General features: G+C 42.8%; 2 long non-coding RNA genes across 2 annotated transcripts; both read right to left on the reverse strand.

Annotated features, from left to right (window-relative positions):
* Positions 1–11,381: 11,381 nt before the first annotated feature.
* Positions 11,382–16,479, reverse strand: LOC140587224 (uncharacterized). Its single transcript, XR_011988960.1, has 3 exons — positions 12,983–16,479; positions 12,518–12,598; positions 11,382–12,422 (listed from the first exon to the last, which is right to left on the reverse strand). It is a non-coding gene; the product is annotated as an uncharacterized lncRNA (long non-coding RNA).
* A 264-nt stretch (positions 16,480–16,743) lies between these two features.
* On the reverse strand, positions 16,744–18,991 carry LOC140587225 (uncharacterized). Its single transcript, XR_011988961.1, has 3 exons — positions 18,865–18,991; positions 18,454–18,674; positions 16,744–17,954 (listed from the first exon to the last, which is right to left on the reverse strand). It is a non-coding gene; the product is annotated as an uncharacterized lncRNA (long non-coding RNA).
* Between the last annotated feature and the right edge of the window lie 5,910 nt (positions 18,992–24,901).

Here is a 24,901-nt window from a genome sequence, read left to right on the forward strand (position 1 = left end):
GAGATGAGAAAGACACTGAACTGCGTTAAGAAGGAGATAACCCAGAAATCAAAAGTTTTAGGCTGTACTATATTTTCTGAGTTGGCACCCTCTCCTTCCTATAGCTCCCTGCTTTCCTCCTCTCTTATTTCTTGTTACGCCTCAGGAAAAATAATTCCTATTGGCCAGCCAGCAACCAATCAGAATGAGGAGAAATGATGATCGTTGTTTTCTTTTCTGATGTTGCTCTCTACCTGTGGCAGTTGCGCGTTTTCTGCAGCACTGCTGTGCTTGTGGGGATAAATATATGCATTTACTTAATTTCTCAGGAATTTATTGTAAGAATTGAGGATGCTTTGATTGTGGATTAAACGTGGAGAAACCAGGCAATGTACTTTTAATTGGAAAATCTGTAGGCCTGGCTTCTGCTCCTCCGAGGACGCTGTGTTTGGAACGCAGTCAGCAGCTGGAGATATATGTTCTGCTGGATTATGGTCCATCGGGCATGATGGCTGTTAATTTACTGGCACTGGGACTACTGGGAATTCAGAGCTAATGGGTTTCATAGAGTTTATTACCACCTTGGGTTATGGGAGTGCGATGGCACGTCTCTGAGGAGTCAGAGCCACCGGAGTCCAGAATGCAGGGGTGGGGGGTGGGGTGGGGGAGGGCTGACACTCTGCATGTGTGCTTCACCCAACCGGATCGACGTTGAGTTAGGGAGCGAGGGGGTGGGGGGATTAATTGGCACGGAGAGCCCACCGTATCGAAACAGCGCCATGGCAAACATCATCCCCTCCTCCCCAGAAGCTGGAACATCTGCTCAAAGTCTCACCAAATAAACAGTGGGACGCCCGAGTGTAACACACAATCCAAATATACATCCAGCAAACATGAATGTTTATGTGTCATGCCAGAAGGTGGACATCTTCTCATCTCCAGCAGGCTCTGTCAAGTTGAGTAGCAGGTTTTCAGGTGGGATTCCAGGATCCTCTCCTTTTGTTACACTGCAGCCTATCCTGGTGGTTAATCCCCTGGAAGGTAAATTTTTAGCCCAGCTCAAGGAGCTTAGCAAAGTGATGTATATCCCCCCCGTGATTTACCCATGCCTTAAGGTTACCCCATTCATTCCCCCCTCACACCTGACAGTCCCAGCTGACCCCAATGTTAAATGTAATGTGACGTTTCAACTTTTCCGAACCCAACGTAAGCAGCATCGCTTTAACGCCTCGCAAGGCTCCTGTCATGACTTTACACCACAGGTATCTTATAGATTGACTTTTGTTTGCCTGACTCAGCTTTTGTCCTCTGAAGTTCTACCAAAGTTACACATATCTAGTCAGAAAGCTCTTACCCAGTCTCCTCTTTGGCTCCATTTAGGAGGACAGTTTGTTGTTAGCAGTTCTTGGGTGGTTAAAGCACATCTTGTACCTCCAACCTCATGGGACCTTAAAGGATATTGAGACTCTGACATTTTATATACCTCTGCATTACTCTCTAAAGCATTTTGACATTCCTTAGTGCCACACACCACGCAACACTGGGAACTCTCAGACAGACTCGTTTAGCCTGACCGCGCAGATGGGGTCATTCTAATTGTGTGCCTTGCCAAGGTCATTTCTGGCCCCCAAAGTGATGTATGGGACTGCAGTTTTTATTTACTGTTGGGTGTTGAACATGATAACGAGGCTGTTCTTGAGCTGCAAAGTCTCAGGTGGAATGGCCAATCACAATTCGACACTTTTATTTTGTTTTGTTTTTTTGCTATTCGGGAACCGCTGAATATTACACAATACTGGCAGTCAAACCTTGCAATTTTATTTTTTGGTTTTATAAATACTTGCTATTCATTATCTTTTCTTTAGAACGGCAATCCTCAAACTGTCAAAAATGTTTGTTTCATTATTATTTTGCTGTTAAAACTTTTTTTCCAATTCCACATATTTGTGTTGCAATTTCGTGCTGGTGAAGTAGTGGTACTATTAAAGTTATTAAAGTTGCACATAAATACGTCCTTTTGAATCTCCAGAAGTTTAAAGATTTTTTAAATTATTATTATTCATGGAGTATTGTAGGGGATAATTTTCAGCACCAAGGATATTTCACTACTCTTTTCTGTTGTAAAGAACCCATTCTGTTTTGTGCCCTGCATGCTGCTAGTTTCCAGACTTACACACACAAAAAAAATGTTAAATTATGTAATGTTAAAAAATTCCAGCTGAAAATGACTTAACTATATTGATACACAACTTTCAAATAATTAAAAAACATTATCCAGACAAAAAGCCTCTTAAATAAAGATATAAATGAAATTTGTTGGCACTTCAATATGATTTCAGCATTCATATCTCCGTAAGTGTCCAAAGATCGATATCCATCTATCCCTTGTCTAAAAACAAGGTAAAATGCTCATAAACAGAAAAAAAACTACCCCTACAGTACAGATATGGCGGCTGTGACATCATCAGTTTTCAGCCATGATATTTTACATTTCAGCACATACTGTACACTGCATATACACACAGCATTCAATACGTAGCTCTCAGCATACTTACCAAATGAGCCCATCTGTTCAGTTTTCCCTAAACGGCAAGGGTTACCAAGCAGCGACCTCGTAAAATGGGCACTACCAATCCTCCACTCTGACGGACCTCCCGGCCGTCAAATAACCTGCAGCTCTTTGAAACAGGAAGAAACGAACATGCCGGAAAAAGAGAAGTTCAAACCCCACCATATTTTAAGGCTATGCTGCACTACAGCTTCATGCTGCAAGTAACTGTGGGTGACAACTCAACAGGAGGGTGCCCTAGATATGACTTGTGAAACTAAAGATATAAAGCCAGGAATTGAATTAAGCAGAAAAAAACTACAGTTAAACACAGGTAAGGAATTTTGTATACTTTTATTTGCAGTTTTAAAAACTGTACTGGATGTACTGTGGGAAAATCTGACCACACACTGAGGTCGCTGAACTAATCGAGACAAGATTTATATTGATATATATTGATTCTTCAGGTCAGAGCTTTCAAAATAATGTGTTTGACTGGTGCAGAAGTCTCCAAAATGCTTATAATGCTTTTCAGTGCATTGTATTCTGGGTCAAGCCACAATCTTATTGCGAACACTAAGGTCTGTGTGTTAGCGATAGCTACTTGTGGAAAAGCTACATCATCTTCATTTCATTGCATTATCAGGATTTGTCATCATGGTGGGACAAAACTGTTCTGTGAAGCTGTTACAGCAGATCTCATAATTGGTCAGGCATAAAACAAGGTGTAAGAAAAGAGAAACAGAGCAGGTTGAAGACGAGAATAGTGTTCACCAGTTTTATATAATGGATGCACCAACCAATTGGCTAGTGGCTGGAAATGGTAAATTTTTGTCCTGATCTGTTGACTGGCACTCGGGCAATCAGACTAAATATGGCTGACTTTATGAGCTGTTCAAGTAGATTATCAACTATTGCAGTGTGTAGGAGGTGAACAAAAATGTATCTGTGAAGGAACTAACCCTGAAAAGATTGGAACAACCGATTTAATTAGAGTTGTGCAGAGCTGTTTTCAATTGAAAAGGACATTTAAAATATTTTACTTGCAGAAAGTAAGGTTCAAATGATAAACAAAAATTTTGTTTGCTAATTATTGTTAAACTAAGAATATCAGAATCGGCCAGGATTGGTATCAGCAGGTCAGGCTTAAAATAAAACGGCAGTTGGGATTGGCCAAGGAAAATTCAATTGGTGCATCCCTAGTTATCATTTGTCAGAATATGCACAACAGGTCAGGTCAGGTTGGGGGGCATGCACTGGTACAGTGTGTAGCCACACCCACCACATGATGAAAACACCTCGAGATCCCAGCTGGTGACTCCCCAGGCCCACTGTCAAAGTCCAGAAATCACCCTCAGGGAATCATGCCACATGGTTGTAGTGCTGTAACTGACATTCCCTCACAATGCAAGTACTTCGCCTCAGTAGGGACTCCCTGACACAAAGTCAAAGGAGCAGTACCCAAGGACTCTCCGAAGAGATACAGAACCAATGGAGTCCAGTCTTCTTCTCAAGTCACTGGAGAGCATGTATGCATGTCTCACAGCTATACAGCAAAATAGGGAGCACCAAGGCCTTTGTCCTCTTGCAAAGATATCAGGAGCGCCGCACATTTTCAGTGACCTCATGACCCCTCATGCTCTCTCAATCCATCTGCTAACTTCATAGGAAGTGTCGCCACAGACATGAATGTTGGTGCGGAGGTAAGGGAACCTCTCGACCCGGTCAACAATCTCTCTGCAGGCAGACACACTGCTGATGGTTTGCTCAAGAGGTCGTTAAAGGCCTGGATCTTGGTTTTTATCCAGGACACTTGCAAACCCAGACACTCAGACTCCTCACTCAGTCTCTCGAGAACCCTGGTCAGAGCCTCCCTTGAGTCTTTAGAGATTACAACATCGTCGGCAAATTCAAGATCAGTGAATCTTTCTTCACCAAGGTAAGGCGAGTATTGAAAAGAGTAGGGGCAAGACGAACTGCAGAATCCGCAGGGAAGAACAGAGAAGCTCTGCCTCCACTCTGCACAGCACCCACTGTACCACAGCCATGACACCCAGCAACTTCGGGGGGATATCGCGAAGTCTCGTAATCAACTTTACGAAAATCCCCAAAGGCTACAAAGGAACTGGCGATATTTGCGATTGCGCTCAATGAGAACCCTCAGTGCCAGGGTGCAGTCAATGGTACACGTCTTAGGTGGAAAACCAGACTGTTCCGGTCACTGGTACAGTATGTGAGCAAGTGATGACGGATCCTGTTGAGGATGACCCTACAAGGACCTTACCTTGCCCTGATAGCAGTGTTGTCCCCCTGTAGTTACCACAATCCAGGGGACCACCCTCCCCTTTCCAGATAGGGACAAGTCCCGTTTTCCACAACAAGCCACTTAAAATCATGGTACAGTTACCTGACATCTACTGAGCCTTCCAGATGTTAATTACGACTGCATTCTTTTAAATATAAAATGATGTATAAGTATGGCACCACTGAAAAATAAAAAGGAATAACCTTCATATTTAGCACCCAGGTATACAGGATGTGTATAAGAAGCAGCTGATCGACCTCATCTGCTATGGCTGCTGGTTTCCACACTTAATAAAAAACGTGGCAACAAAAACAAAATCCAGCCTAATTATAGTAATACACAATAAAAATGAAATTGCAACTATTCTTAATTAATAAAATTTTAAAACGCGTCAGGATCAACACCCCTAGCACTTTGTCCTTTGCCTTTGTGTTCTTCACAATATGGATGACAGCTAATTAAATAGCAATGTGTTCCTCTAAAGACGGCATCTTCCGGCTTATAGGTCTAATTCTATGAAGCGTGATGTAACTACTCAGTCCCTGCTATCCTGACCTGGGAGCAAATGGGCTCACAACTCCAGTATTGGGGGGGGGGGGGGGTACATTTTCTGCCCTACCTGTGTGTGTGGGTGTGACCGTGTGTGTGTGTGTGTGTGTGTGTGATGACGTTTGCCTGTTTTCTCCTTATTGTGTGGATTTCCTCCCATAGCCTAAAGACAATAAATTAATTCCATCCATCTTTTTATCTATCGTCCAACCACTTATCCGGTGTGGTAGTGGCTCAATTAATGAATTGGTGACTCCTAATTGATTTGTAATTCAACAACTCATTTATAACCAAGCAATCAGCAACAGGCTTTGTCTCTGATTTAAAAACTCTTACAATGTTCCACTGAGATGTAATTAGATATATTTTTTTATACAGTGGAGGATCATTTACTATAATCAGGGCTATTGTTTTCTCCAGATGCAAAGAGTTAATACAAAAATTCAGTTGAAAACCAATGCATTATGGGTATATTGTTATTCAAAAATAATATGTGATTGCATTTCAAAAACCCAGCTTTTTAAAGAAACTGACGTACTAAAATAAGTTCCACTCCACTGGCGTGTTTTATCACCCAGCTTCAGGTATAATGACTGGTAAAAAGGCTTTGCAGATGATGCATTTAGCAAAATTGCTCATAAATCATAAAAAGAGGCAGGAGGAGTATCACCCATATCTTTATAGCTCTCAATGCCAATGTTGGACGCCTTAGAAATGCTTCCGCTTTCCATGTTGCCTCGTGAAACGATGAGCAGGGAAACGGGAAGGAGCCGCAAATCCGCATCCGCCCGCCGTCTCAGACGGGAGGACAGATCTGAGAGCAGCACCTGCTGTTACTTTAATGATATCTGACAGTACTTGGGGTATCTTTTACTGCCTGTACTCAGTTTTGATATTTCACCTGTGAAATTTCATCTCCATAAAAGTGACGCGGCACTCATCAGTTGGGGCTGAACACTGGAGTCTCTCTCTTGACAGAGATTAAAGTTGCCGGATTGGCATCAGCTGGCATGCAGGATACTGGAAAAGAAATAAAACGGAATAAATGTCTGCTGAACTGATCAATACAAATAACTCTGGTGAGCTGAATCTTCCAGATGAGACAACTTAAGGACCCCGCCCGTCCCCCCCCCCCCCCCACACACACACACACACACAACATCAGCTTTCAGTAATATGATCACATTCATTTAGCAGATGGTATTTCCAAAACAGAAACACATTTCAGAAATCAATTGGGGTTAAGGGCCTTGTTCAGGGACCCCACAGTGACATCACCATGGCGACCCTGGGCTTTACCCTTCCAATTACTGGCACAGTAGTCTAAATCGCTGAGCCACACACCGTGACCCACTCAGAGAGGTCAATAATAATTCATATAATTCATAGGTATGCTGCATCTTTACGTGAATACAATCATCATGTAACTGTAAAATGAAAATATGTGTGGCTAAATGTTTTGTTGGTGCTCTGGTAGAGAGTCGAAGGTAAGAAGTGCCGCCCCTAGCACCACCCCTGGAAGGAGAACCTGGGTACTGTAGGGTGCCACGTCTGTAAGCTGCTGCCTTCCCAGCACATGAAGCAGAACCTGAGACCGGTTCTGTGCCCAGAACATTTCCATTTAACGCTCCTCAACAGTACAGAGATGAAGGGTATGGCAGGTAGGGGTGAAATTCAGCTGGGCACATCCGCCATCTGGATTTGGGGGTGAGTGGGGGAGGGGGGGGGGGGGGTCACTACCTGATGTCTTGTTTTTCGCTGTGACCAAAACCCACAGAAACTGGAAGTACTGACCCGACATGAAGCGCGCGTTCATCACTGGCCAGCAAAAGATTGAGCCGAAAGCATACAGCTTCATTTTTCGTCTCACGAGCAAAATCCTTTTTAATATATTTATTCCTGCTGCTGTCTGTTGTCAGACACTAGAAAAAACACAGAAAAATGAATAATAGCAAAGATGTTTAGCTGGAATTTGCTGCCAAGACCAAAGTGATGCTGGATGTTTAGTTTCTCACGGCTCCTTCTAGGGAAGCTGTGTGCTATGACAGGGGGGAATGTGGATACTGTTATAGACAAACCAGTCATGTCCATTTTCCCTCTTACACCTCACACGCCACGTCTAATCCTCACCCCACAGACAGATGATGAAAACAGCAAGATCTGCTAACCCGAAATAGGAGATTTTGAAATGTGAGGATCCTGGGCTCAGTGAATCAATATGCTGCGTTTGGCTACGACGGAGGCTGTAATTAGTTAAGTTTAATGGAACTGTTAATTGAATAAGTCCTGAACATCTCTTGACAGTAATCTGCGACTAGATGTGAAAAGAGTATATGGAATTGCCTGGTATGTGTTGGTGTTAATGGCATATATTTTGTTATTTTGTTCGCCTTTAACAAATTAGTAATACAAGATTAGTGTATGACTCAATTAGAACTGATTACTCATTCATCTAATGAAATACCTCAGGCTGTAGAACTATTAAATAATGGAGTAACTAATGTAGTTGTATTGTTACATTTTGTGGGTTAGAGATGAGGAAAATGCCATATTGTGTAACCTCAACACCACAGGCATTTCTTGGGTTTAGCATCGTCTGCTAATGTGGTAACAAAATGAACATCTTCTGACTTGATTGAAATTTGCGGGCCTGGGTGAAGGAATGTGAGTGATCCTGCGGTTCCTCATTCGGCAGATTTTATCTGAAAGTGATTTTAATTGCATTAATGATTTACATGACTGCACATTGCTCACTGGGACTCTAGTAAGGCTCCTGGGATGTGAACCGACAACCTTCTGGTTAGAAGACAGTTACTTATTTAAATGAGTATTCGCAAATGGCTGGGGGTATTTCTAAAATAAATTACCATAACTCAAAACATAATTTGTTTTAGGCATTACTTTTAATTATTTTGCTAATTAAATTAGATGCAGAATATCGGTAATGTGCATTAGAAATTCTTTCACCTAAGTACAGTAAATGAATTTAGGTTATGGTGTGTCTGTAAAAGAATAATCAGTAATGTCTTATATTAGCAGTGTATTTTGTATAAAGCATTCACAGAACATATGTAACATTTATTCATAAGCAACATGTAAGTATACCTTAAATTCGTAGCATACCTTAACAGATTTAATGTACATTAATAACAGACATTACATGATTACACAATTATGATGATTGTTTTTAATGTATATTACAGCTGCCATAACATGTTCATTTAAATTATTATGATTGTGTAGCTTTAAGATATGTTAAGATATGCTTACATGCTGCTTATGAATATTCTTCATATTGTATTATGAAGGTGCACTGAATGTTCTATGAATGCAAAATGAATGCATTGTAAAGGTGCAGTTATTATAAAGCGTTACCTAATAACCTTGCATATTTACATTTTTACGATTAACTGTCATTTAAGGAGAAACTACTTAGTGGAGAATTTTGCATGGACTTAGTCTGGTAGATCAAAAGCCCTTGCTTTGATCCAACTCATGATATACACTCACCTAAAGGATTATTAGGAACACCTGTTCAATTTCTCATTAATGCAATTATCTAATCAACCAATCACATGGCAGTTGCTTCAATGCATTTAGGGGTGTGGTCCTGGTCAAGACAATCTCCTGAACTCCAAACTGAATGTCAGAATGGGAAAGAAAGGTGATTTAAGCAATTTTGAGCGTGGCATGGTTGTTGGTGCCAGACGGGCCGGTCTGAGTATTTCACAATCTGCTCAGTTACTGGGATTTTCACGCACAACCATTTCTAGGGTTTACAAAGAATGGTGTGCAAAGGGAAAAACATCCAGTATGCGGCAGTCCTGTGGGCGAAAATGCCTTGTTGATGCTAGAGGTCAGAGGAGAATGGGCCGACTGATTCAAGCTGATAGAAGAGCAACTTTGACTGAAATAACCACTCGTTACAACCGAGGTATGCAGCAAAGCATTTGTGAAGCCACAACACGCACAACCTTGAGGCGGATGGGCTACAACAGCAGAAGACCCCACCGGGTACCACTCATCTCCACTACAAATAGGAAAAAGAGGCTACAATTTGCACGAGCTCACCAAAATTGGACAGTTGAAGACTGGAAAAATGTTGCCTGGTCTGATGAGTCTCGATTTCTGTTGAGACATTCAAATGGTAGAGTCAGAATTTGGCGTAAACAGAATGAGAACATGGATCCATCATGCCTTGTTACCACTGTGCAGGCTGGTGGTGGTGTTGTAATGGTTGGGGGATGTTTTCTTGGCACACTTTAGGCCCCTTAGTGCCAATTGGGCATCGTTTAAATGCCACGGCCTACCTGAGCATTGTTTCTGACCATGTCCATCCCTTTATGACCACCATGTACCCATCCTCTGATGGCTACTTCCAGCAGGATAATGCACCATGTCACAAAGCTCGAATCATTTCAAATTGGTTTCTTGAACATGACAATGAGTTCACTGTACTACAATGGCCCCCACAGTCACCAGATCTCAACCCAATAGAGCATCTTTGGGATGTGGTGGAACGGGAGCTTCGTGCCCTGGATGTGCATCCCACAAATCTCCATCAACTGCAAGATGCTATCCTATCAATATGGGCCAACATTTCTAAAGAATGCTTTCAGCACCTTGTTGAATCAATGCCACGTAGAATTAAGGCAGTTCTGAAGGCAAAAGCGGGTCAAACACCGTATTAGTATGGTGTTCCTAATAATCCTTTAGGTGAGTGTACATCATACTGCATAGATTAGTGCTGATTCCCAGCAGAGGAAGGAGCAATGCATTCACTGTGCATGGGAGACATGTTGATGTTCTGAAATCCTTTTTAAGGAAACAATGCCTGAGATGCAGATAAAGATGCATTCTGCTGATAAGCTGATCGCCGTGGCGATGTTCAGAGGACGTCTTCCATGTCCTTCAGGTTGAGAGATTCTTAGGATCAGGGCCGCGGCACCAAGGTGAGGGAGCTTGAGTTTATGAAGCATGCAGAAATGTGATTAGATCTACCTGCTATGTTTAGGTTAAGTATGAACGGAAGCTGAGGTGACGTGACAGCACCTACAACTGGGGTCATGCGCTGAGCCTGTAGTCACTCAAGTTCAAGGCCAAGTTTCAGCTCAGATGTGAGTAGGATCTCACTTTGGCGGCAAAGAAACATACCTTACTGTAACGCCAATGGGAAGAAATAGACCAAGATTCACTTTAAGACAAATACAGTGTAATTTTCACAAAGAAGTCACATATGTGATAATTGAAGGCTGCAACCCCTATTCGAAAAATATCACAAAAAATAAAATACAATACAATACAATGCCTAAAACAGCCAAACAACTCACTCGCACAACGTGCACAAACATGGTCCGGTTCACATTCTGACAGTCATGAGATGCTAACCAATCACAAACCGATTTCGACAAGTTTTACTTACAAGGATAAACAAACAAACAAAAAAAAACCTCACAGAAATACCAGTGTGGTGTCTGTTGGCATTTTAAGCATTTTGGAGACCCTGTTACCGGTCAAAAAGCTTATTTTGAAAGCTGTGACCCTTGGGAAGAATTGATATAAACCTGTTTAGCAACTGCAGTGTTTGCAAACAATCCTGCAAACTGCAAATAAAAGTGGAAAAAAGGACCTTACCTGTTTTTAATTGTTTTTTTTTTTCTGCTTACTTCAGTTCCTGGCTTTGTATCCTAAGTTTTAAGTCATTAAAACTGGTCTACCAGTGACTCGCACCATAAGATTTTGTGCTACACAGCTTTAAAACAAGGTGGGGCTTGTGTTGTTCAACCCATCTTTTTACTGGCAATTCGTTTATTCCCATGTCGAGGAACTGTAGGTTATTGGGTGGCTGCGATGTCCGTCAAAAGGAGGGTATGTACTCCCCATGTTATGAGGTGGTTGGCTGAAAACCCTTGTCATTCAGCGAAACCTGAGCGGATTGGCCCTTTCGAGTTCACCTCCAATCCCGTGAATCACGTGGATATGCAGTGTATGTGCTGATATCCACAGGTAAATACGGATAGTGTAATGGACACCATGTAAACGGGTAGTTTTTGCTGTGTTTTAGTCATTTTAGCTTGTTTTTAGACTAATGGACTATGTCAGATACCGATCATTGGCCCCTAATGGAGATAAGAGTGCCGAGATCAGCAAACTTTCTGTAGTAAGTGTTTTGTTATTCATGTAAACAAACAGGAAATGCACAGTTCAACAAATACCCATATTGAAATGTTTATTAAGAATTTTATTTAAGTTGCTTTATGATTTATGACTTTATGGTTAATGTTTTTAATGATTGGAAAGTTTTGTTTTACTATAATAAAATCATTTACATTATGATTTTTTTCATTGCAATTTCGTAAACTATCAGTCCTGGAAGTTCAGAGATTGTCAGGTTTAAACCTTTCCAAAAATGAACCAGCTCATGCCTTCGTTATGTTAGTACATGTGCTGCTGCACATGCCTTGTTCATCTACTCTGCTTGTCCATTAATGTGTCTATGCATGTTGTGGAACATTGTGGAAATGGCTTACACACTGTGACATTGTGCGTGCAGCCTTCAGTCGGCCGATTCACACAGGCCAGCATGCAGAACCGGCTCATTGGTGGACTTTGGCTTGAACCTTGACCATGGTATATACACCCTGCTTTTAGCACAGGAGCGGGGGGAGTTTTTGGTCCCTCTCCTCCATTGTCCTCTGGCATTCTTTCTTTCTGTATTCCCTTTTCCCCTGTTTTGTGTATTATCCTGTGTACATGATGTAGTAATGTATTACCAGACATTCATGTAAAGCAAACTGGGGCAACTCAGTTGTGAAAGACATTATAAAAATGAAATTGAACATCTCAGTTGCGACAAGGCAGGACACACTGCTATCTCGTATTCTGGACGTCGCCATTACAGGTGAGAGTCCAAATGGAAATTTCCAAATCTCCTACGCTTTTCTCTTCTCTACACTTCTCTTCTCTGGTTACGAGTGTCACATTGCCAGCACACGTTTGAGTGCTCTGCCAACACTTGAATCATCTTCATCATCACAGACTCTGCGTGGAACAAGACAAAAAAAAAAACCACAATAAATCTGTTTCTTAAATGCACAGATAAATTAGAAGGATATAAGTACGATGAGGAATATTACCCAAGAGGGATGGCCCATATGGCTTGGCGGAGAAAGAGCTTGTTATTTGATTGCAGGCAGCCCCAGCGGATTGGTGAGATGCTGATGGCAATTTGCAACGAATGGGGGTTTAACATTCCACAGGTGTTCCGGGTTTTCTTGTTTTATATTTTGGAGCATTAATTATACCTTAGCAACAGTATTATTTCTATCAAAGAGAACACATTTTCAGTGACATGAAAAGGTAGCTTTCACCGTAACTGCTGGTGTTTCACGTATTAAAAGATAATGTGTTGAATTAAAGGCATTCTTGCCTCTTTGAGCAATGTTAGCACATATTGTGCATTTTCAGACAAATTATTTTCTTGCGGCTCAGGCAAAGCATAACCCCAACCGAATGTTGTGGCACATAATCACCAAGCAGTGGAACTCATAGAAATTAAAAATTATCATTTCGAAAATCCAGGAGAAAAAATGTATTATCACCTTCCTTTTTGGACAGGAAGAAAGTGAAATTGCTGCAGACCTTGGAGGACTAGTGATTCTCTATTTAAGGTGTCACCAGGCTCATCACCTTGGAGAAAGGGTTGGGATTGAGTGACTGGCATTGACTTCCTGCTTTCTCACAAATCCAGCATCGATTCAGTCTCACGGGTTCAGTTTGAATGATTTTGTAGACTTTATGTGGTCCGGAACAGATTCTCCTTCAGCTTTTCCTTACAGATGTTTCACAAATCCTCTTGTCCTTGTCATCTTGTTAATAGGGCATTTTTACAAATATTCTCATCAAACTTGTGTCCCGAAGCCATGCTTGTAAACATGAAGATTAACATTAGACATGAAGCTTTGTAAAAAAGTAAAACACTGTCAAACTTCTCAATACAGATGCTCCTCTACTTACGAATTGTCAATTTACAAACTTTCAGACATATGAATGAGGATCACTGTAAGTCCAAATTGTGTTCATTGGGCTCCCGTTTCCTGTCCGCAACATCGATTTTTTTTTATCAGCGCACCATTTCCACCTAGTATGACTTCTGGCTGCTACTCCCGCCGCGCAGCAGCATAGCGTGCGTACTCCCAGCATCCTAGTTCTTTCTACTTGAGTATACCCTTTAAATTATGTTGAATAACGACTTACGGATATTTCGAGTTACGATCGTCTGTTCGGAACGTATCTCATTCGTAAGTAGAGGAGCGTCTGTATATTGTAGCATAAAAACTTAATGAGAAAAACACTGAGCCTATGAGAGTGGTGTCCCACGTGCCTGTGCAGCACAGTCAGCCGCCCCGATCAGAAACACCTCTGCGATCCCCCTTAACAAATCTGTCTCTTTTGTTGATTCAGTGTAATTTCTGATGCTCTTTCTTGTATCTTCAGTCCAGCCCTGACCTTCCTTCCAAGTTCCTGCCCTCCCTGATCACTGTCTCCCTCGAACCACCTCTAGTCTCCTATGTTCGTGTAGGGCTGATATCACCCAGCACCCTACACCTTTGGATCAGTGACCCCGACTTTGAGACCAGTGTGTTGATTTAATCTTTGTGTGTCCATTTCCACAATGAAGCCCCAGTTGTCCCAGTTTGGTTCTCTGAGATTCTGTCACCTCAAGTCTATAGATTTAATTTTTTTTATCCATTCAATAACTGTTGGAAAACGTTGCTTAATCAGGTAGATAAAATTACAGAAAGAAAACACCAATTTTTCCAGAAAAACAGCACCAAGTTTTAAGGGTTTGACTGTACTGCTTACTGTTTAATGTTTATCAGTTGAAAATAAAACTCAGAAAGGTCTTTGTGTTGTTGGAGGTACGCTGCAGCGATTTATGGAATTTTGTTTTCATCAAAAGCATAAATCCGTTAAGTTTCCTGGAATCGAAATTACTGAGTTAATAAGTGTATTGAGGGAAGTGGATCTTGGCGGCAGGTTATTTATGCTCCATATTCTCCATCGGCAACCTTTGGCACTCCCACATAGCGGAACAACAGCCCGTGAAATATCATTTGATAAAAGTCCCCCGTTGTTGGCCATCGTCTGGCACTGGGCTCCGAGGCACTGGGAGAACATGCGGTTGACCCAAGGCTCTTCATTACTGGAACACAGGGAACCAAACAAAATATTGAAACATCTGGGCTGGGCTTCAAAGGCCAGAGAGAGCCAGTCTTCTGAGCAACATACTTTTAGTGACATAAAAAGCAGGACCTCAAGTTTTAGTCTAAACATTCTCAAGGAACACATTTCATAACTCATTAATGCAGGATACCCGCTCCCTTTTTTTACAGCCAATTCCCAAATGATATCACCGAATTATAAGCAGCTTCATCGTTATTAGGGGTATCAGAATCCATTACATTCTGTCAGCTTCTGCTAGCCAGTGCTCAGTGATCTGATCGCTATCTGCCGCAGGGACTTTTGGAAGGCCACCAAGATGGGCACGGCCAGCTTGACTTGGCATTCTGGAGGTGTGTTTTTGGCTGGGACAGGGAGGAAGGGAAAGCCGCGACCTCAGAACAGTTTACACCACTGCCTCACTGTTCACAGGGAGCTGCCCCTGAACAGCTCAGCGAACACTACTGCTTTATTACCATCAAGAAACCAAGCCAGGTTTAGTGTGGTAGTGAGGGCAACTCCGACGCCAGCAAACACAATGGTCTCTTGGTCAATCATTAGTAGGAGATCGTTGTGAGACAGCAATCCTGCAAATGGCAGAGTTACCCTTAAATCAGTGACCAGCCTACTAAGAATTTCAAGAACATGTTAGCCCTGGGGCCAGTCTGGATAGGAATGCTTTCCTCATACTCTACAATGCCTGTTACTTTACACTATATGGGCTGTTAGCAGAATGCTCCATGTAGCACAACCCACTCCCTCTAATCCAATAAGAACATTTGTTGTAATTTACTTTAATGGCTCTTATCCAATCCAAGCATCTGTTATAGTATACCTTACTGGATCTGATCTTGACATTCGCTATTTGGATACTTAACAGAAACACATCCAACTCTAGATACTGCACAGGAGAAAGGAAGGACAAACGAAGTAAAATGAGGAAACAAACCTCGGACAACACCGCCAAGCTGTCACCACTGGTGCTGTTTGTTTATAACCTGAGCCGGACTATTTTTGCTTATAGAAAAATCGATACTGCTTGAGTTATCAAGCTATACGCGGATCTGGCTGAGCAGCATAAAAATCAATGCTGAGTTATTGCCTTATTTAAAAGCCGCTGTGAATAGCACCGTTATGATGTTAAGCAGCGGTGAAGTTATAAAGCGGATAGACGAGGTCAGGGAAGATGAAACGATGCCCGCTTCTTCCCGGTGCCCGGTGATTAGCCGCTCCTGCTCCATCACTGTCCTGTTTCACTTCTTTGATCATGTGCCCATTTATCAATGGCTTCCGTGTCCATTTACAGACATTTCGGTTTCCCCACACTTCTAATTATGAGCAGGAAATGTAAACGGTCGAGGATTGCCCCAGCAGGATGCAGAGACACTGAACCCTCGTCCCACTTTAAGGGCAGCCTGCTAAGATTAACGAAAACACGACTCAATCACCATGCCAACAATCACACTTGCTTGTCTAACAGCTGATCTCCATTGTGATTACATTTAATATGCTTCTTTACTGTTAATGGCTTGAGATGGTATCTAGCGTTTTTATGAATTCAGAGATTAGGCTAACCACATACTGTACATGTCCAGTGCCAGAGTTCACCGACTGTGTCTTGTAAATGTTAACACTTTGGATTTTTGCTTGTAAACATACAGCCAAACTGAGCAAGACCGTAAAAAACACGCAAACACTTCTTTGCTTGCACAGTCGGAGGCTAAAAGTGGAAACTGTGCCCTTTTCAATTTGTAGACTAGTGACAAGCATAATTTCCACGACGTCTGCAGAAACAATAGAGCAAATCACCTGCCTTTCGACTACAGTACAGAATCTCACTGAATGCAATCCGCCTGATTGATTCTCGGTGCCTGAAAGGGGAAGAAACTGTATAATGGAACCACAGAGAGAAACAGTTAAAACAGTAATCATGAAACAAAAACTCAGACTCTCTAAACCAGGGGTGGCCAATCTTATTCGCAAAGGGCCGGTGTGTATGCAGGTTTTTGGGATAACCTGTAGGTCAGCTGTTCAATCCCAGGTGTGAGGACTCTTCAGCCAATCAGTCCTCTAATTAGTAATCTAATTAGGGAGTTGCAGTGAAAACACCGGCCCTTTGCAGATAAGACCACCCCTGCTCTAAACCCTTCAATGGTAAACACTATGGCTAAATCATGACAAATTCAGCTTTCAAAAAATCAAAAAACGAGGAACCCTCAGAATATTTCCATCAGTACTCAAGCACAGGACTGGATAGGACCAGCCTCATTATTTTGATGTTGCGGGGACCATTTTTTTGGTCCCCACATGGGGAAATAAAAATCTGTTTATAAAATTTATAAAAAATCTGTGTCTGCAATCAAAAAACCAAAAATTCCCAAAATCTTTCATTTTGTTTGGTTACTTATGGCTAAAGTCAGGCCTGGGTAGGGGTGTCATTGTTGAGATTATGGTAAGGCCCATAGAAATGAATTGAGTCCCCACAAAAAAAATTTACACCAAATTTGCATACGTGCATCCGAGCATACATGTGTCCATCCATCCATCCGTGTGTGTGTGTGTGTGTGTGTGTGTGTGTGTGTGTGTGCGCACACTACACGACCCCAAAGACATTGTGTGGGCACCATCCATCTCGCTAAAACACACAAGCAATCAATCGAGTGCCCCCCATTTAAACCCTAATGACGACTGAGGGTTAATTGCGGTCAGCTGGGTTTCATTACCTTTGGCTGATTGTCAGTCACCATGGAGACACAACCAATCACGCTAAACTAGTGTCCTACCATTGCTCGGCATCCCAGCCACTGACAAACACGGAAAACCGAAGAAAACTGACGTAATCCTGTTACTATACTACAGGACTGAAGTGTCAGAAATATCACTTGTCAGTTTTTCTACCTGTCATTTACCTGAACCACTGTTTTTCAGAATCAAATATTTACCTAGTAGCCTTTTTTCATGATGGGTTTCAGTACAAACCTGTGTCATTGTCGTGTTTGTTGTTGCTCTTGTATTGTGGTATTGTTTCTTCTGATATGTAGTTAAACAAATCATGTTTACATGGACTGGGGGTTGGTGACCTCACTTCAGTTGTGTATCATTTGCAACAATTTTGATTTTTTTTCCATAATGGTGTCTCACATGTAGATGTTTGTATCGTGTTTGCCCCTTCATGGGATGTGTTGGGACGATTCGCTTGGCCTTTCTAACCACATCCATTCATTCCATGTTCGTTTACCCACTTCCAGTGCGCAGAACTGTATTTATATAAGACGAGCACGTCGACCAGGCTGCCCCCCGCCTTGTGTCCTGTGTCTCCTGGGACAGGGTTCAGGCTCCCTCTGACCTGCACTGGATAAGCAGCATTGAAGATGGATGAAACGTCAGGGGGACGATCTTTAAGATTATTATCATGATTGTTTGTATTTCAGCCAAATGAACAAGTGCCAGATGTAAATAATAGGTACCAGGGTTGGGGCCATTCTGGAATGCATCGGTCAATTCCAATCCAAATCAGGAAATGGAAATGGAGTTGGCATTTAAAACACCCTGAAATTCGATTCAATTCCAATTCTGTTCCTCAGAGTTTTTTTTTCCAATCCCAACTCCAGTTCCATTTCCAGATTTGGACTTAAATTTATGAATGCATTCCGGAATGGCCCCAACCCTGATAGATACATATTATGATTTATATATTTTGTGTTGTTGTACCTTAGTATATAAGTTTTATTTTCAGCTCCATTCAATTGCAGAGTGAATGAACAGTAATAATAAACCAAAATGTGTGTTATTTGTCGCTCCCATCATAAGGCACAATAAATGATGTATTCATAGACGGCGGTACTATTACCATTTGACTAACAGACATATTCACAGAAGGATCCATCTGAGGATGAATTACTGTGACGGAGAGGCGGCGTCACGTGTCTCTCCATTCGCTCGCTTCCTGGGGACACGCTTATTCCCTCACAGGTGCTGGTCCTTCTCGCATTTCTTCCCAGAGAATGTGATATTTTTGAAGCTTGGCAATTAAATTTCACAGCAGATTGTGTTGCAGTCTTAATCGGGCACCTTATACACAAACGGAGAAAGCAGGCGACACGTAAATCAGACATTTAACCGGCCTCCACCATTTCGACATCGAAGGCACAGCGAGAAGCCGCTCCAAACATCAGCCGTGCCACAGCTGCTATTATCGATTTCTGGCCACGTTTCGATAGCCGTCGTCGGACAGATGGTGCGACTCGCTTTGCGGGTTCACCTGGAATGCATGCCGACGAGTCGGCCGGCTGTCCACTGTCTGCGACGGCGGCGTCTCGCAAAACGCACCAGGGGGACGCCGCTTTACGAGACTAAAAACTCCGTCATGGCCTTACGAGGCAGAAAAGCAAGAGAAAGGCAATTGGAGAAAGAAGCAGAGAAAAGAGTAGTGAATAAAAAGAGGCAGACGGACAGGCTGGTTTCCGGCAGCCATGTGAACGATGTAAAGCTGCAGAAGAAGGAGAATCTCATGCCTAATGCACATGGAATGTGGTGAGCCGGGAAAACAGGAACATACCACGTGTGCGTCAGGGAAGGGGTGTCACTAAAATATCATCTTTTGGTGGGCATTTGGATTATTTTTGGATAGCAACAACAAAAATGTTGTTTTCCCTAAACGTGTTAAGGACATAGTATAATTTTGAGAAGGGTGGGGGGTAAAAGGAATAAAATTACAGTATAGGCCTACAGTTTTTTTTCTAAGGGGGTCAGGCCATTACCTTGTGAAAAAAAAAAGATTTAGATTTTATGATTTTATAATGGAGCTGGTTAGCTAGCTAAACCAATGGTCACCAAGTGAGCTGGTAACTTAAAAGAAACACATAGCTTACAAAATGTGCAAACTCAATTGTGAAACTGTACAAGCTACTAATATTTTATAAAAACCATGGGAAAGAATGAACAAGAATCAAAGGTATTAATAGTTTTAATTGGATTGCTCAGAGCAGCTAGCTACAAACAGGTTTTGCAGTTCACTTAAGCACTTCTGTACAAATGTGTGAAAAAGGGTCTCACTTTGGCAGAAATGTAGAAGAGGAGTCCTGACTGAACACGCCCCCTCCTTCAAATGGCCAGCAGGGAAGCGGAGCAGGGAAACTATGAACACTCGTGACTTTTTCATAGTTTTCTTTGCGATGTTTATGTCGCTAATAAATGAACGCAACTGGCGTGCACTCCTTCAGCACCAAAACAAATCCGTAAAAATCCCTGTCTTTCAGGCCTTTGCATGCTTTCGGTTCTGCTTTTCGATGTGATAGCCATCCTCATCACCACTACACTAGGCTTTTCAGTGTGTATGATCCCGAAGTGATCTGCCGAAGTGAATCATGAGGTGTTTCGCTGATTTGGAGCACGGTGATATTGTCTGCCCATTTGTTTGTGTTTAGGAGATGGAAAGAATCCAAGCATAGAGGTGGCTCAGCTGAAATGTGTTCAAGGGCTGCAATAGGGACAGGCTCGAGCCATTGTTCTGGACTATTCTGCATAAATACCACAGCATACCATTCACAACTTTATTGGTTTCAGTTCCCTTCCACCTCTAGTGTGTCCCATCCTTGTACCATGTTAATTGTCCATAAATGCCGAGTGCTCTCTTCATGCCAGGTTACATAAGGGGGTGATGTATGGCACTGTGGGTTAGGACTGTGATTGGAAGGTTGCTGGGTCAAATCCTGTAACTGCCAGAATGATGCCACCGTTGTATCATTTGACCCCAGTCACTGCAGAAACACTGTCGGACTCTGCTCTCTTATCTCACTTGTACATCACTTCGGACAAAAGCTTTGGCAGAATGAAAATCTTACTGTGAGGCAGGAGATTCAGAGTGCACCATTGCACCTTAGCAACTGGCAAGTCGGAGAGTGGCCACAGGAATTAACTTAGGCACTCGCAGGAGAAAGAAGGCAATCAAAGGCTTTTACGCTCTGCTATTTAAAGCACGTCCAATTTCAGAACAATCAGGAACTTTTGTTGTGCAAGAACTTTTCTTTGTAAAGCCTTGTAACGTTACGCTGTTCGATCGTTGCTCCTGTCGACCTGAACCCATGCCTGCCCCTCCTACCATAAAAGTTACCCTCCCTTCCCGCTTACATTTTCTGTAACACTTTGGCTACTGTTTCTGAGTGCTGGCTGTGCCAGCAGTTGGAAGATTGCTGGTTCAAATCCTATGAATGACTGGAGTGATTCTACGTCATTAGGCCCTTAACCTGCAACTGCTTTGTCCTGGGTATGATGTTAATCTACACCCAGCCCTATAAGGAGATCGTCCAACTTACAGGGCAAAAACTTCTGAGGTTGGTGGCAGGATTGGCACTCTAGCCACTGGAAAAAAAACTCACACTGGTCCATTTGGACTAGTGTAGTGTTGAGGTATTGCCCACTGCACGGCTGCGCTCTGGTTCTCATCCCTGACATGGTGTGGTCGATCATGCATGCTCCTTATCTCTGGGTTATTAGTGACCTGTAGGGGAAGCCTTTTCCCCCATACAGCACCATCATGGTGCCAAGACCAGTCATCACACATCCCCAAGCCCCCATGGCCCCATGGAGTAGGGAGCTCAAGCAGCTTCTTTGAGAGTCAAAAAGAAGAAGGCAGCTTTGATCTCCCTCTAAATGCACCCTGGGATAGCTGCTTCCCATAATGCCTTGCATCTCTCCTGGCATCCATACACTGAAATCTCCAATTCCAAGTCTGTTTACCCATTTTAAAGTTTTCTCAGCGCCCCTAACCCTGATCCTAACCCTTACCGTCACTCCAACCCTGACCCTAAACCTAACCCTAACCCAAATTACAACACGTGCAACAGAACTGCTTCACATAATTTGCAAATGTAAATGACAGCCCAGCGTCGGTACTGTCTGGCTCAGTGGGTTAGGATTCTGTGCCGTCGGTTTAAATCCCAGCATTTTGGGCCTCTGGTAAAGGCCCTTGACCACCAAATGCTTCTGGGACTGTCTGACTCAGCTTTCCTTAAAAAAAAAGTACATCGCTTTGGATAAAGGGTCCGCATCCACTCGATTCTGGTCACACGGGGACCTCCGCTCAAGCCCTCAACAACGTTCTCAAAGAAAAAGCGTGACAGCACTGGCTACATGCTCAGCTGGTGTAGTGGGGGCCGTCTAAGCAAGCTGTCACGCTCTACACCAATAATCTGCATGTACCTTAGGAGTAATGGTGCATTTCATGGCAGTCTAAGCCTCTGACTTTGTGCCCTGGCTGTGTAGTTTTATCATGTAGCCAATATAGGTAGCATGGAGTAATGGGGTGCCCAGTGAGGATTAATTACAATCCGTGGTGAATTAACGAATCAGTGAAGTTCAAGTATAATCCATACCTGACTAAGAACCTCTTTAAGTGGATGATGGGGGGGGGGGGGGGATCAGCATTTAAAGGGATATTCCCACATAAAGGGCATTTAACCCTCTTGGGCTTTTGGTGGTATGTTCACGCTTTGCTGGAAGGCCAGATTTTCAAAAGTGAATATTATTAACACCCCCTAGAAGGAAAAAGTCACTCACCACCTTCGAAAAGCCAAACGTAAAATCCACACCCCTGATATCGGAATTTCGAGACGTGCGTCTGACCAGCAAAACCAACGTAAACCCCGTTATCGGTCATCAGTCGAGCCTACCTGACCAGACGCTGGCGTCCAGGCGAGCGGCAGACCAGAATTAATTACCTCAATGATGTTAAACTTAAGATACTGCTTGGAGCGATAAGATTCTCCCCGCGGCCCCCAAAATCTAGAAGCGACGGCTTCTCGGCAGGCGAGCCGCTTGTCGGAATGAAAGGCGACGGAATTAAAGGCCGCGTTTATTAATTGCAAATCTCCTCGACTCGCCCCGAATTCCAAATCGTCGACACTAATTAAAACTACACAAACTCTTCAAAGGAGAAATAGGCATTAAATACTTTATTACTGTTTTTTTTTTTTCTCCCCCCAGAACACATCAGCCTGCAATATTTCAACTGCTTCCGCCTTATTAAGAAGCCCTATTATTAAGGCACCAAAATCTCGGGGTGCTGGAGAAGGGAGAAGCTGGGGAAAGAGAGTAATATATGCATTATAAAATTAAGTGCTTACTAGGTAGTGCGAGATGGGATTTCAGTGCAGGTGCAGAAATAACCAAAAGCTCAGCGTCATTATGGTGTGTCTAATTTTGACACTCGGCTAATTAATCACATTTGCTCATATAAAATACCTGGCGGCACATGGGGCTGCCTTCACGCTCTGGGGAAGGTGGTCCTACGTGTGTGTGTGGGGGGGGGGGGGGGTGCGGTAAACAGGATCTGCTTCTATGCCCCACACGGCTGGCACTGACATCGACACCCCGCTGCATCAGGGACACCTGGAGAGCCCTGTGTCCGTCCCCCCCCCACCCCCACGGCAGGCGTGACGCCATCGTTGCCAAAACCAGCCAACTGTCACTTCCGTATGTGGAATTAATGAGCCGGAATGCATCATAAAGCGACCAGGCGGGGCCTCGCGAAGCCGTCCACTGCGGTGCCCGCCACATCACCTCCGGATTTGCTCTCTTCGTAGGGCTGTTGGGAACCGGAGGCAAACTAGGGCCCCCAGTGAGAATGGGGCAAACAGCTTGAAGCCTCACACAGCTTCCTGTCACCCAGACATTATTCTGGGGGGGGGGGGCAATCATGATCCATTCTAATGCATAAATAATGGCTGCAACACCTTACAGTATGTACTTTCCTGTCTGTAAGCGACGTTTGCTGAACATAAAGGAGAATCTCTCACGTTCTAATAAAATATTTTGACTAGCAGGCCTTTGGGCTCCCTGTTGCTTCCCTGATCCACCTAAGGGCGAGTCTGGTATTTCTGTGTTATAAAAGTACCCTTTATTATACGTTCTGGGGAACGAAAATCCACATTTCGCTTTTAAGAAATTCATTTAGCTTTACTTAAAAGCTGAGTGTCTGCATGCTCATTTACCGCCGAGACATTTTCACTGGATGCTTTTCTGAAAACTGAAGTCTCTCTACAACTCCAGAGTCAGTTAAGCTTGATTGAATTTTGTGTGATTAAACCTTGTTTATCAAAACCTAGGTCTCATAAACTGAGAGATATTTATAAATTTAATTGCAGGAAAGCTTCCAATCTGCACTCAAAATGAATGCATATGTAAAGTAGTTCTTGTCAGTTCAAGAGAGCCATGCATAGATGTCACTTAATGATATGCTCTTAGACAATCACCTCACAGTATCCTGCTGCTCCACATTACAAGCATTTTTCTTTCAGGATTAGCAATGATGTCAATGTCTGCACTTCCTCATTCTGTATCGCTCTGTATGGAATACATTTGCTTTTAAAAAATTTTTTAGGACAAACCACAGAAATATTTTTTAGGTATTGCTACACCTAAATATCACCTAAATATAACATCATATGAACATCACATAAATATTGTCATAAGTTAGGAGCAGTGGTGGCCTAATGGTTAGGGAAGTGTGCTTGTGACTGAAAGGTTGCTGGTTTGAGTCCTTGAGTAAGCACTGCTTGCTGGGTGTTAAACAATAGCTGCTCACTGCTATAACACATATGGGATAAATGCAGATGACATGTTTCATTGCGGTGTGTAATCACTTTGCATACATTTGTTTAGTTGTCACTATACCTATAGAGTTTAGGTGTTGTTTTAGTGGCACCTAAATACCCACTGGGAACCAAGAAGGTGCAGATAGGTTACTGTCGATAAGCTGGGCACTAGGGGTGGAGCCGAACCCGAATACGGTATTCGGAAAGGCACAAATAATGTGTTTTTTACGAATACTTATTTCGAACAAATACTTAAAAAAAAAATTGTATTCGGGAACAAGAAAAACTTTATATTAAAAAGCTGCGTTTCCTCTTGAGACCGCAGTGCATGCCCGGATGAGTGAGTGAGTGAGTGAGTTCAGGAGTCGGGGGGGGAGTAAAAGAGGTGACTGACACAGGCTGCTCCACACAGCAACAGAGAAGACTCGGCTGAGCGAAAAAAAGACTTAACTGTATCACTATTTTTGTTGAATAGATTTTTGTACCTTAACTGGGTTCCGGAGGCAGTTTATAACTTTTGGGAAGCGGAGTTTGATCGGGAGATTATTCCATTACGCTGCATTATTGACGTCTGCAGTCAGGTGTTCTCATGTTCGCTCTGTTTACGTAGCTCTGTTAGCTCGGTAATTTAGACAATAGGCTGTTGAGAGTAACGTTAACGTTTGGTTAAAAAGGTTAAAACAATGCTTGTGTAGTTGTGTCGAA

This window comes from Paramormyrops kingsleyae, unplaced genomic scaffold (genome assembly GCF_048594095.1).
Source record: "Paramormyrops kingsleyae isolate MSU_618 unplaced genomic scaffold, PKINGS_0.4 ups169, whole genome shotgun sequence".
In the NCBI taxonomy this organism is placed as follows: domain Eukaryota; kingdom Metazoa; phylum Chordata; class Actinopteri; order Osteoglossiformes; family Mormyridae; genus Paramormyrops; species Paramormyrops kingsleyae.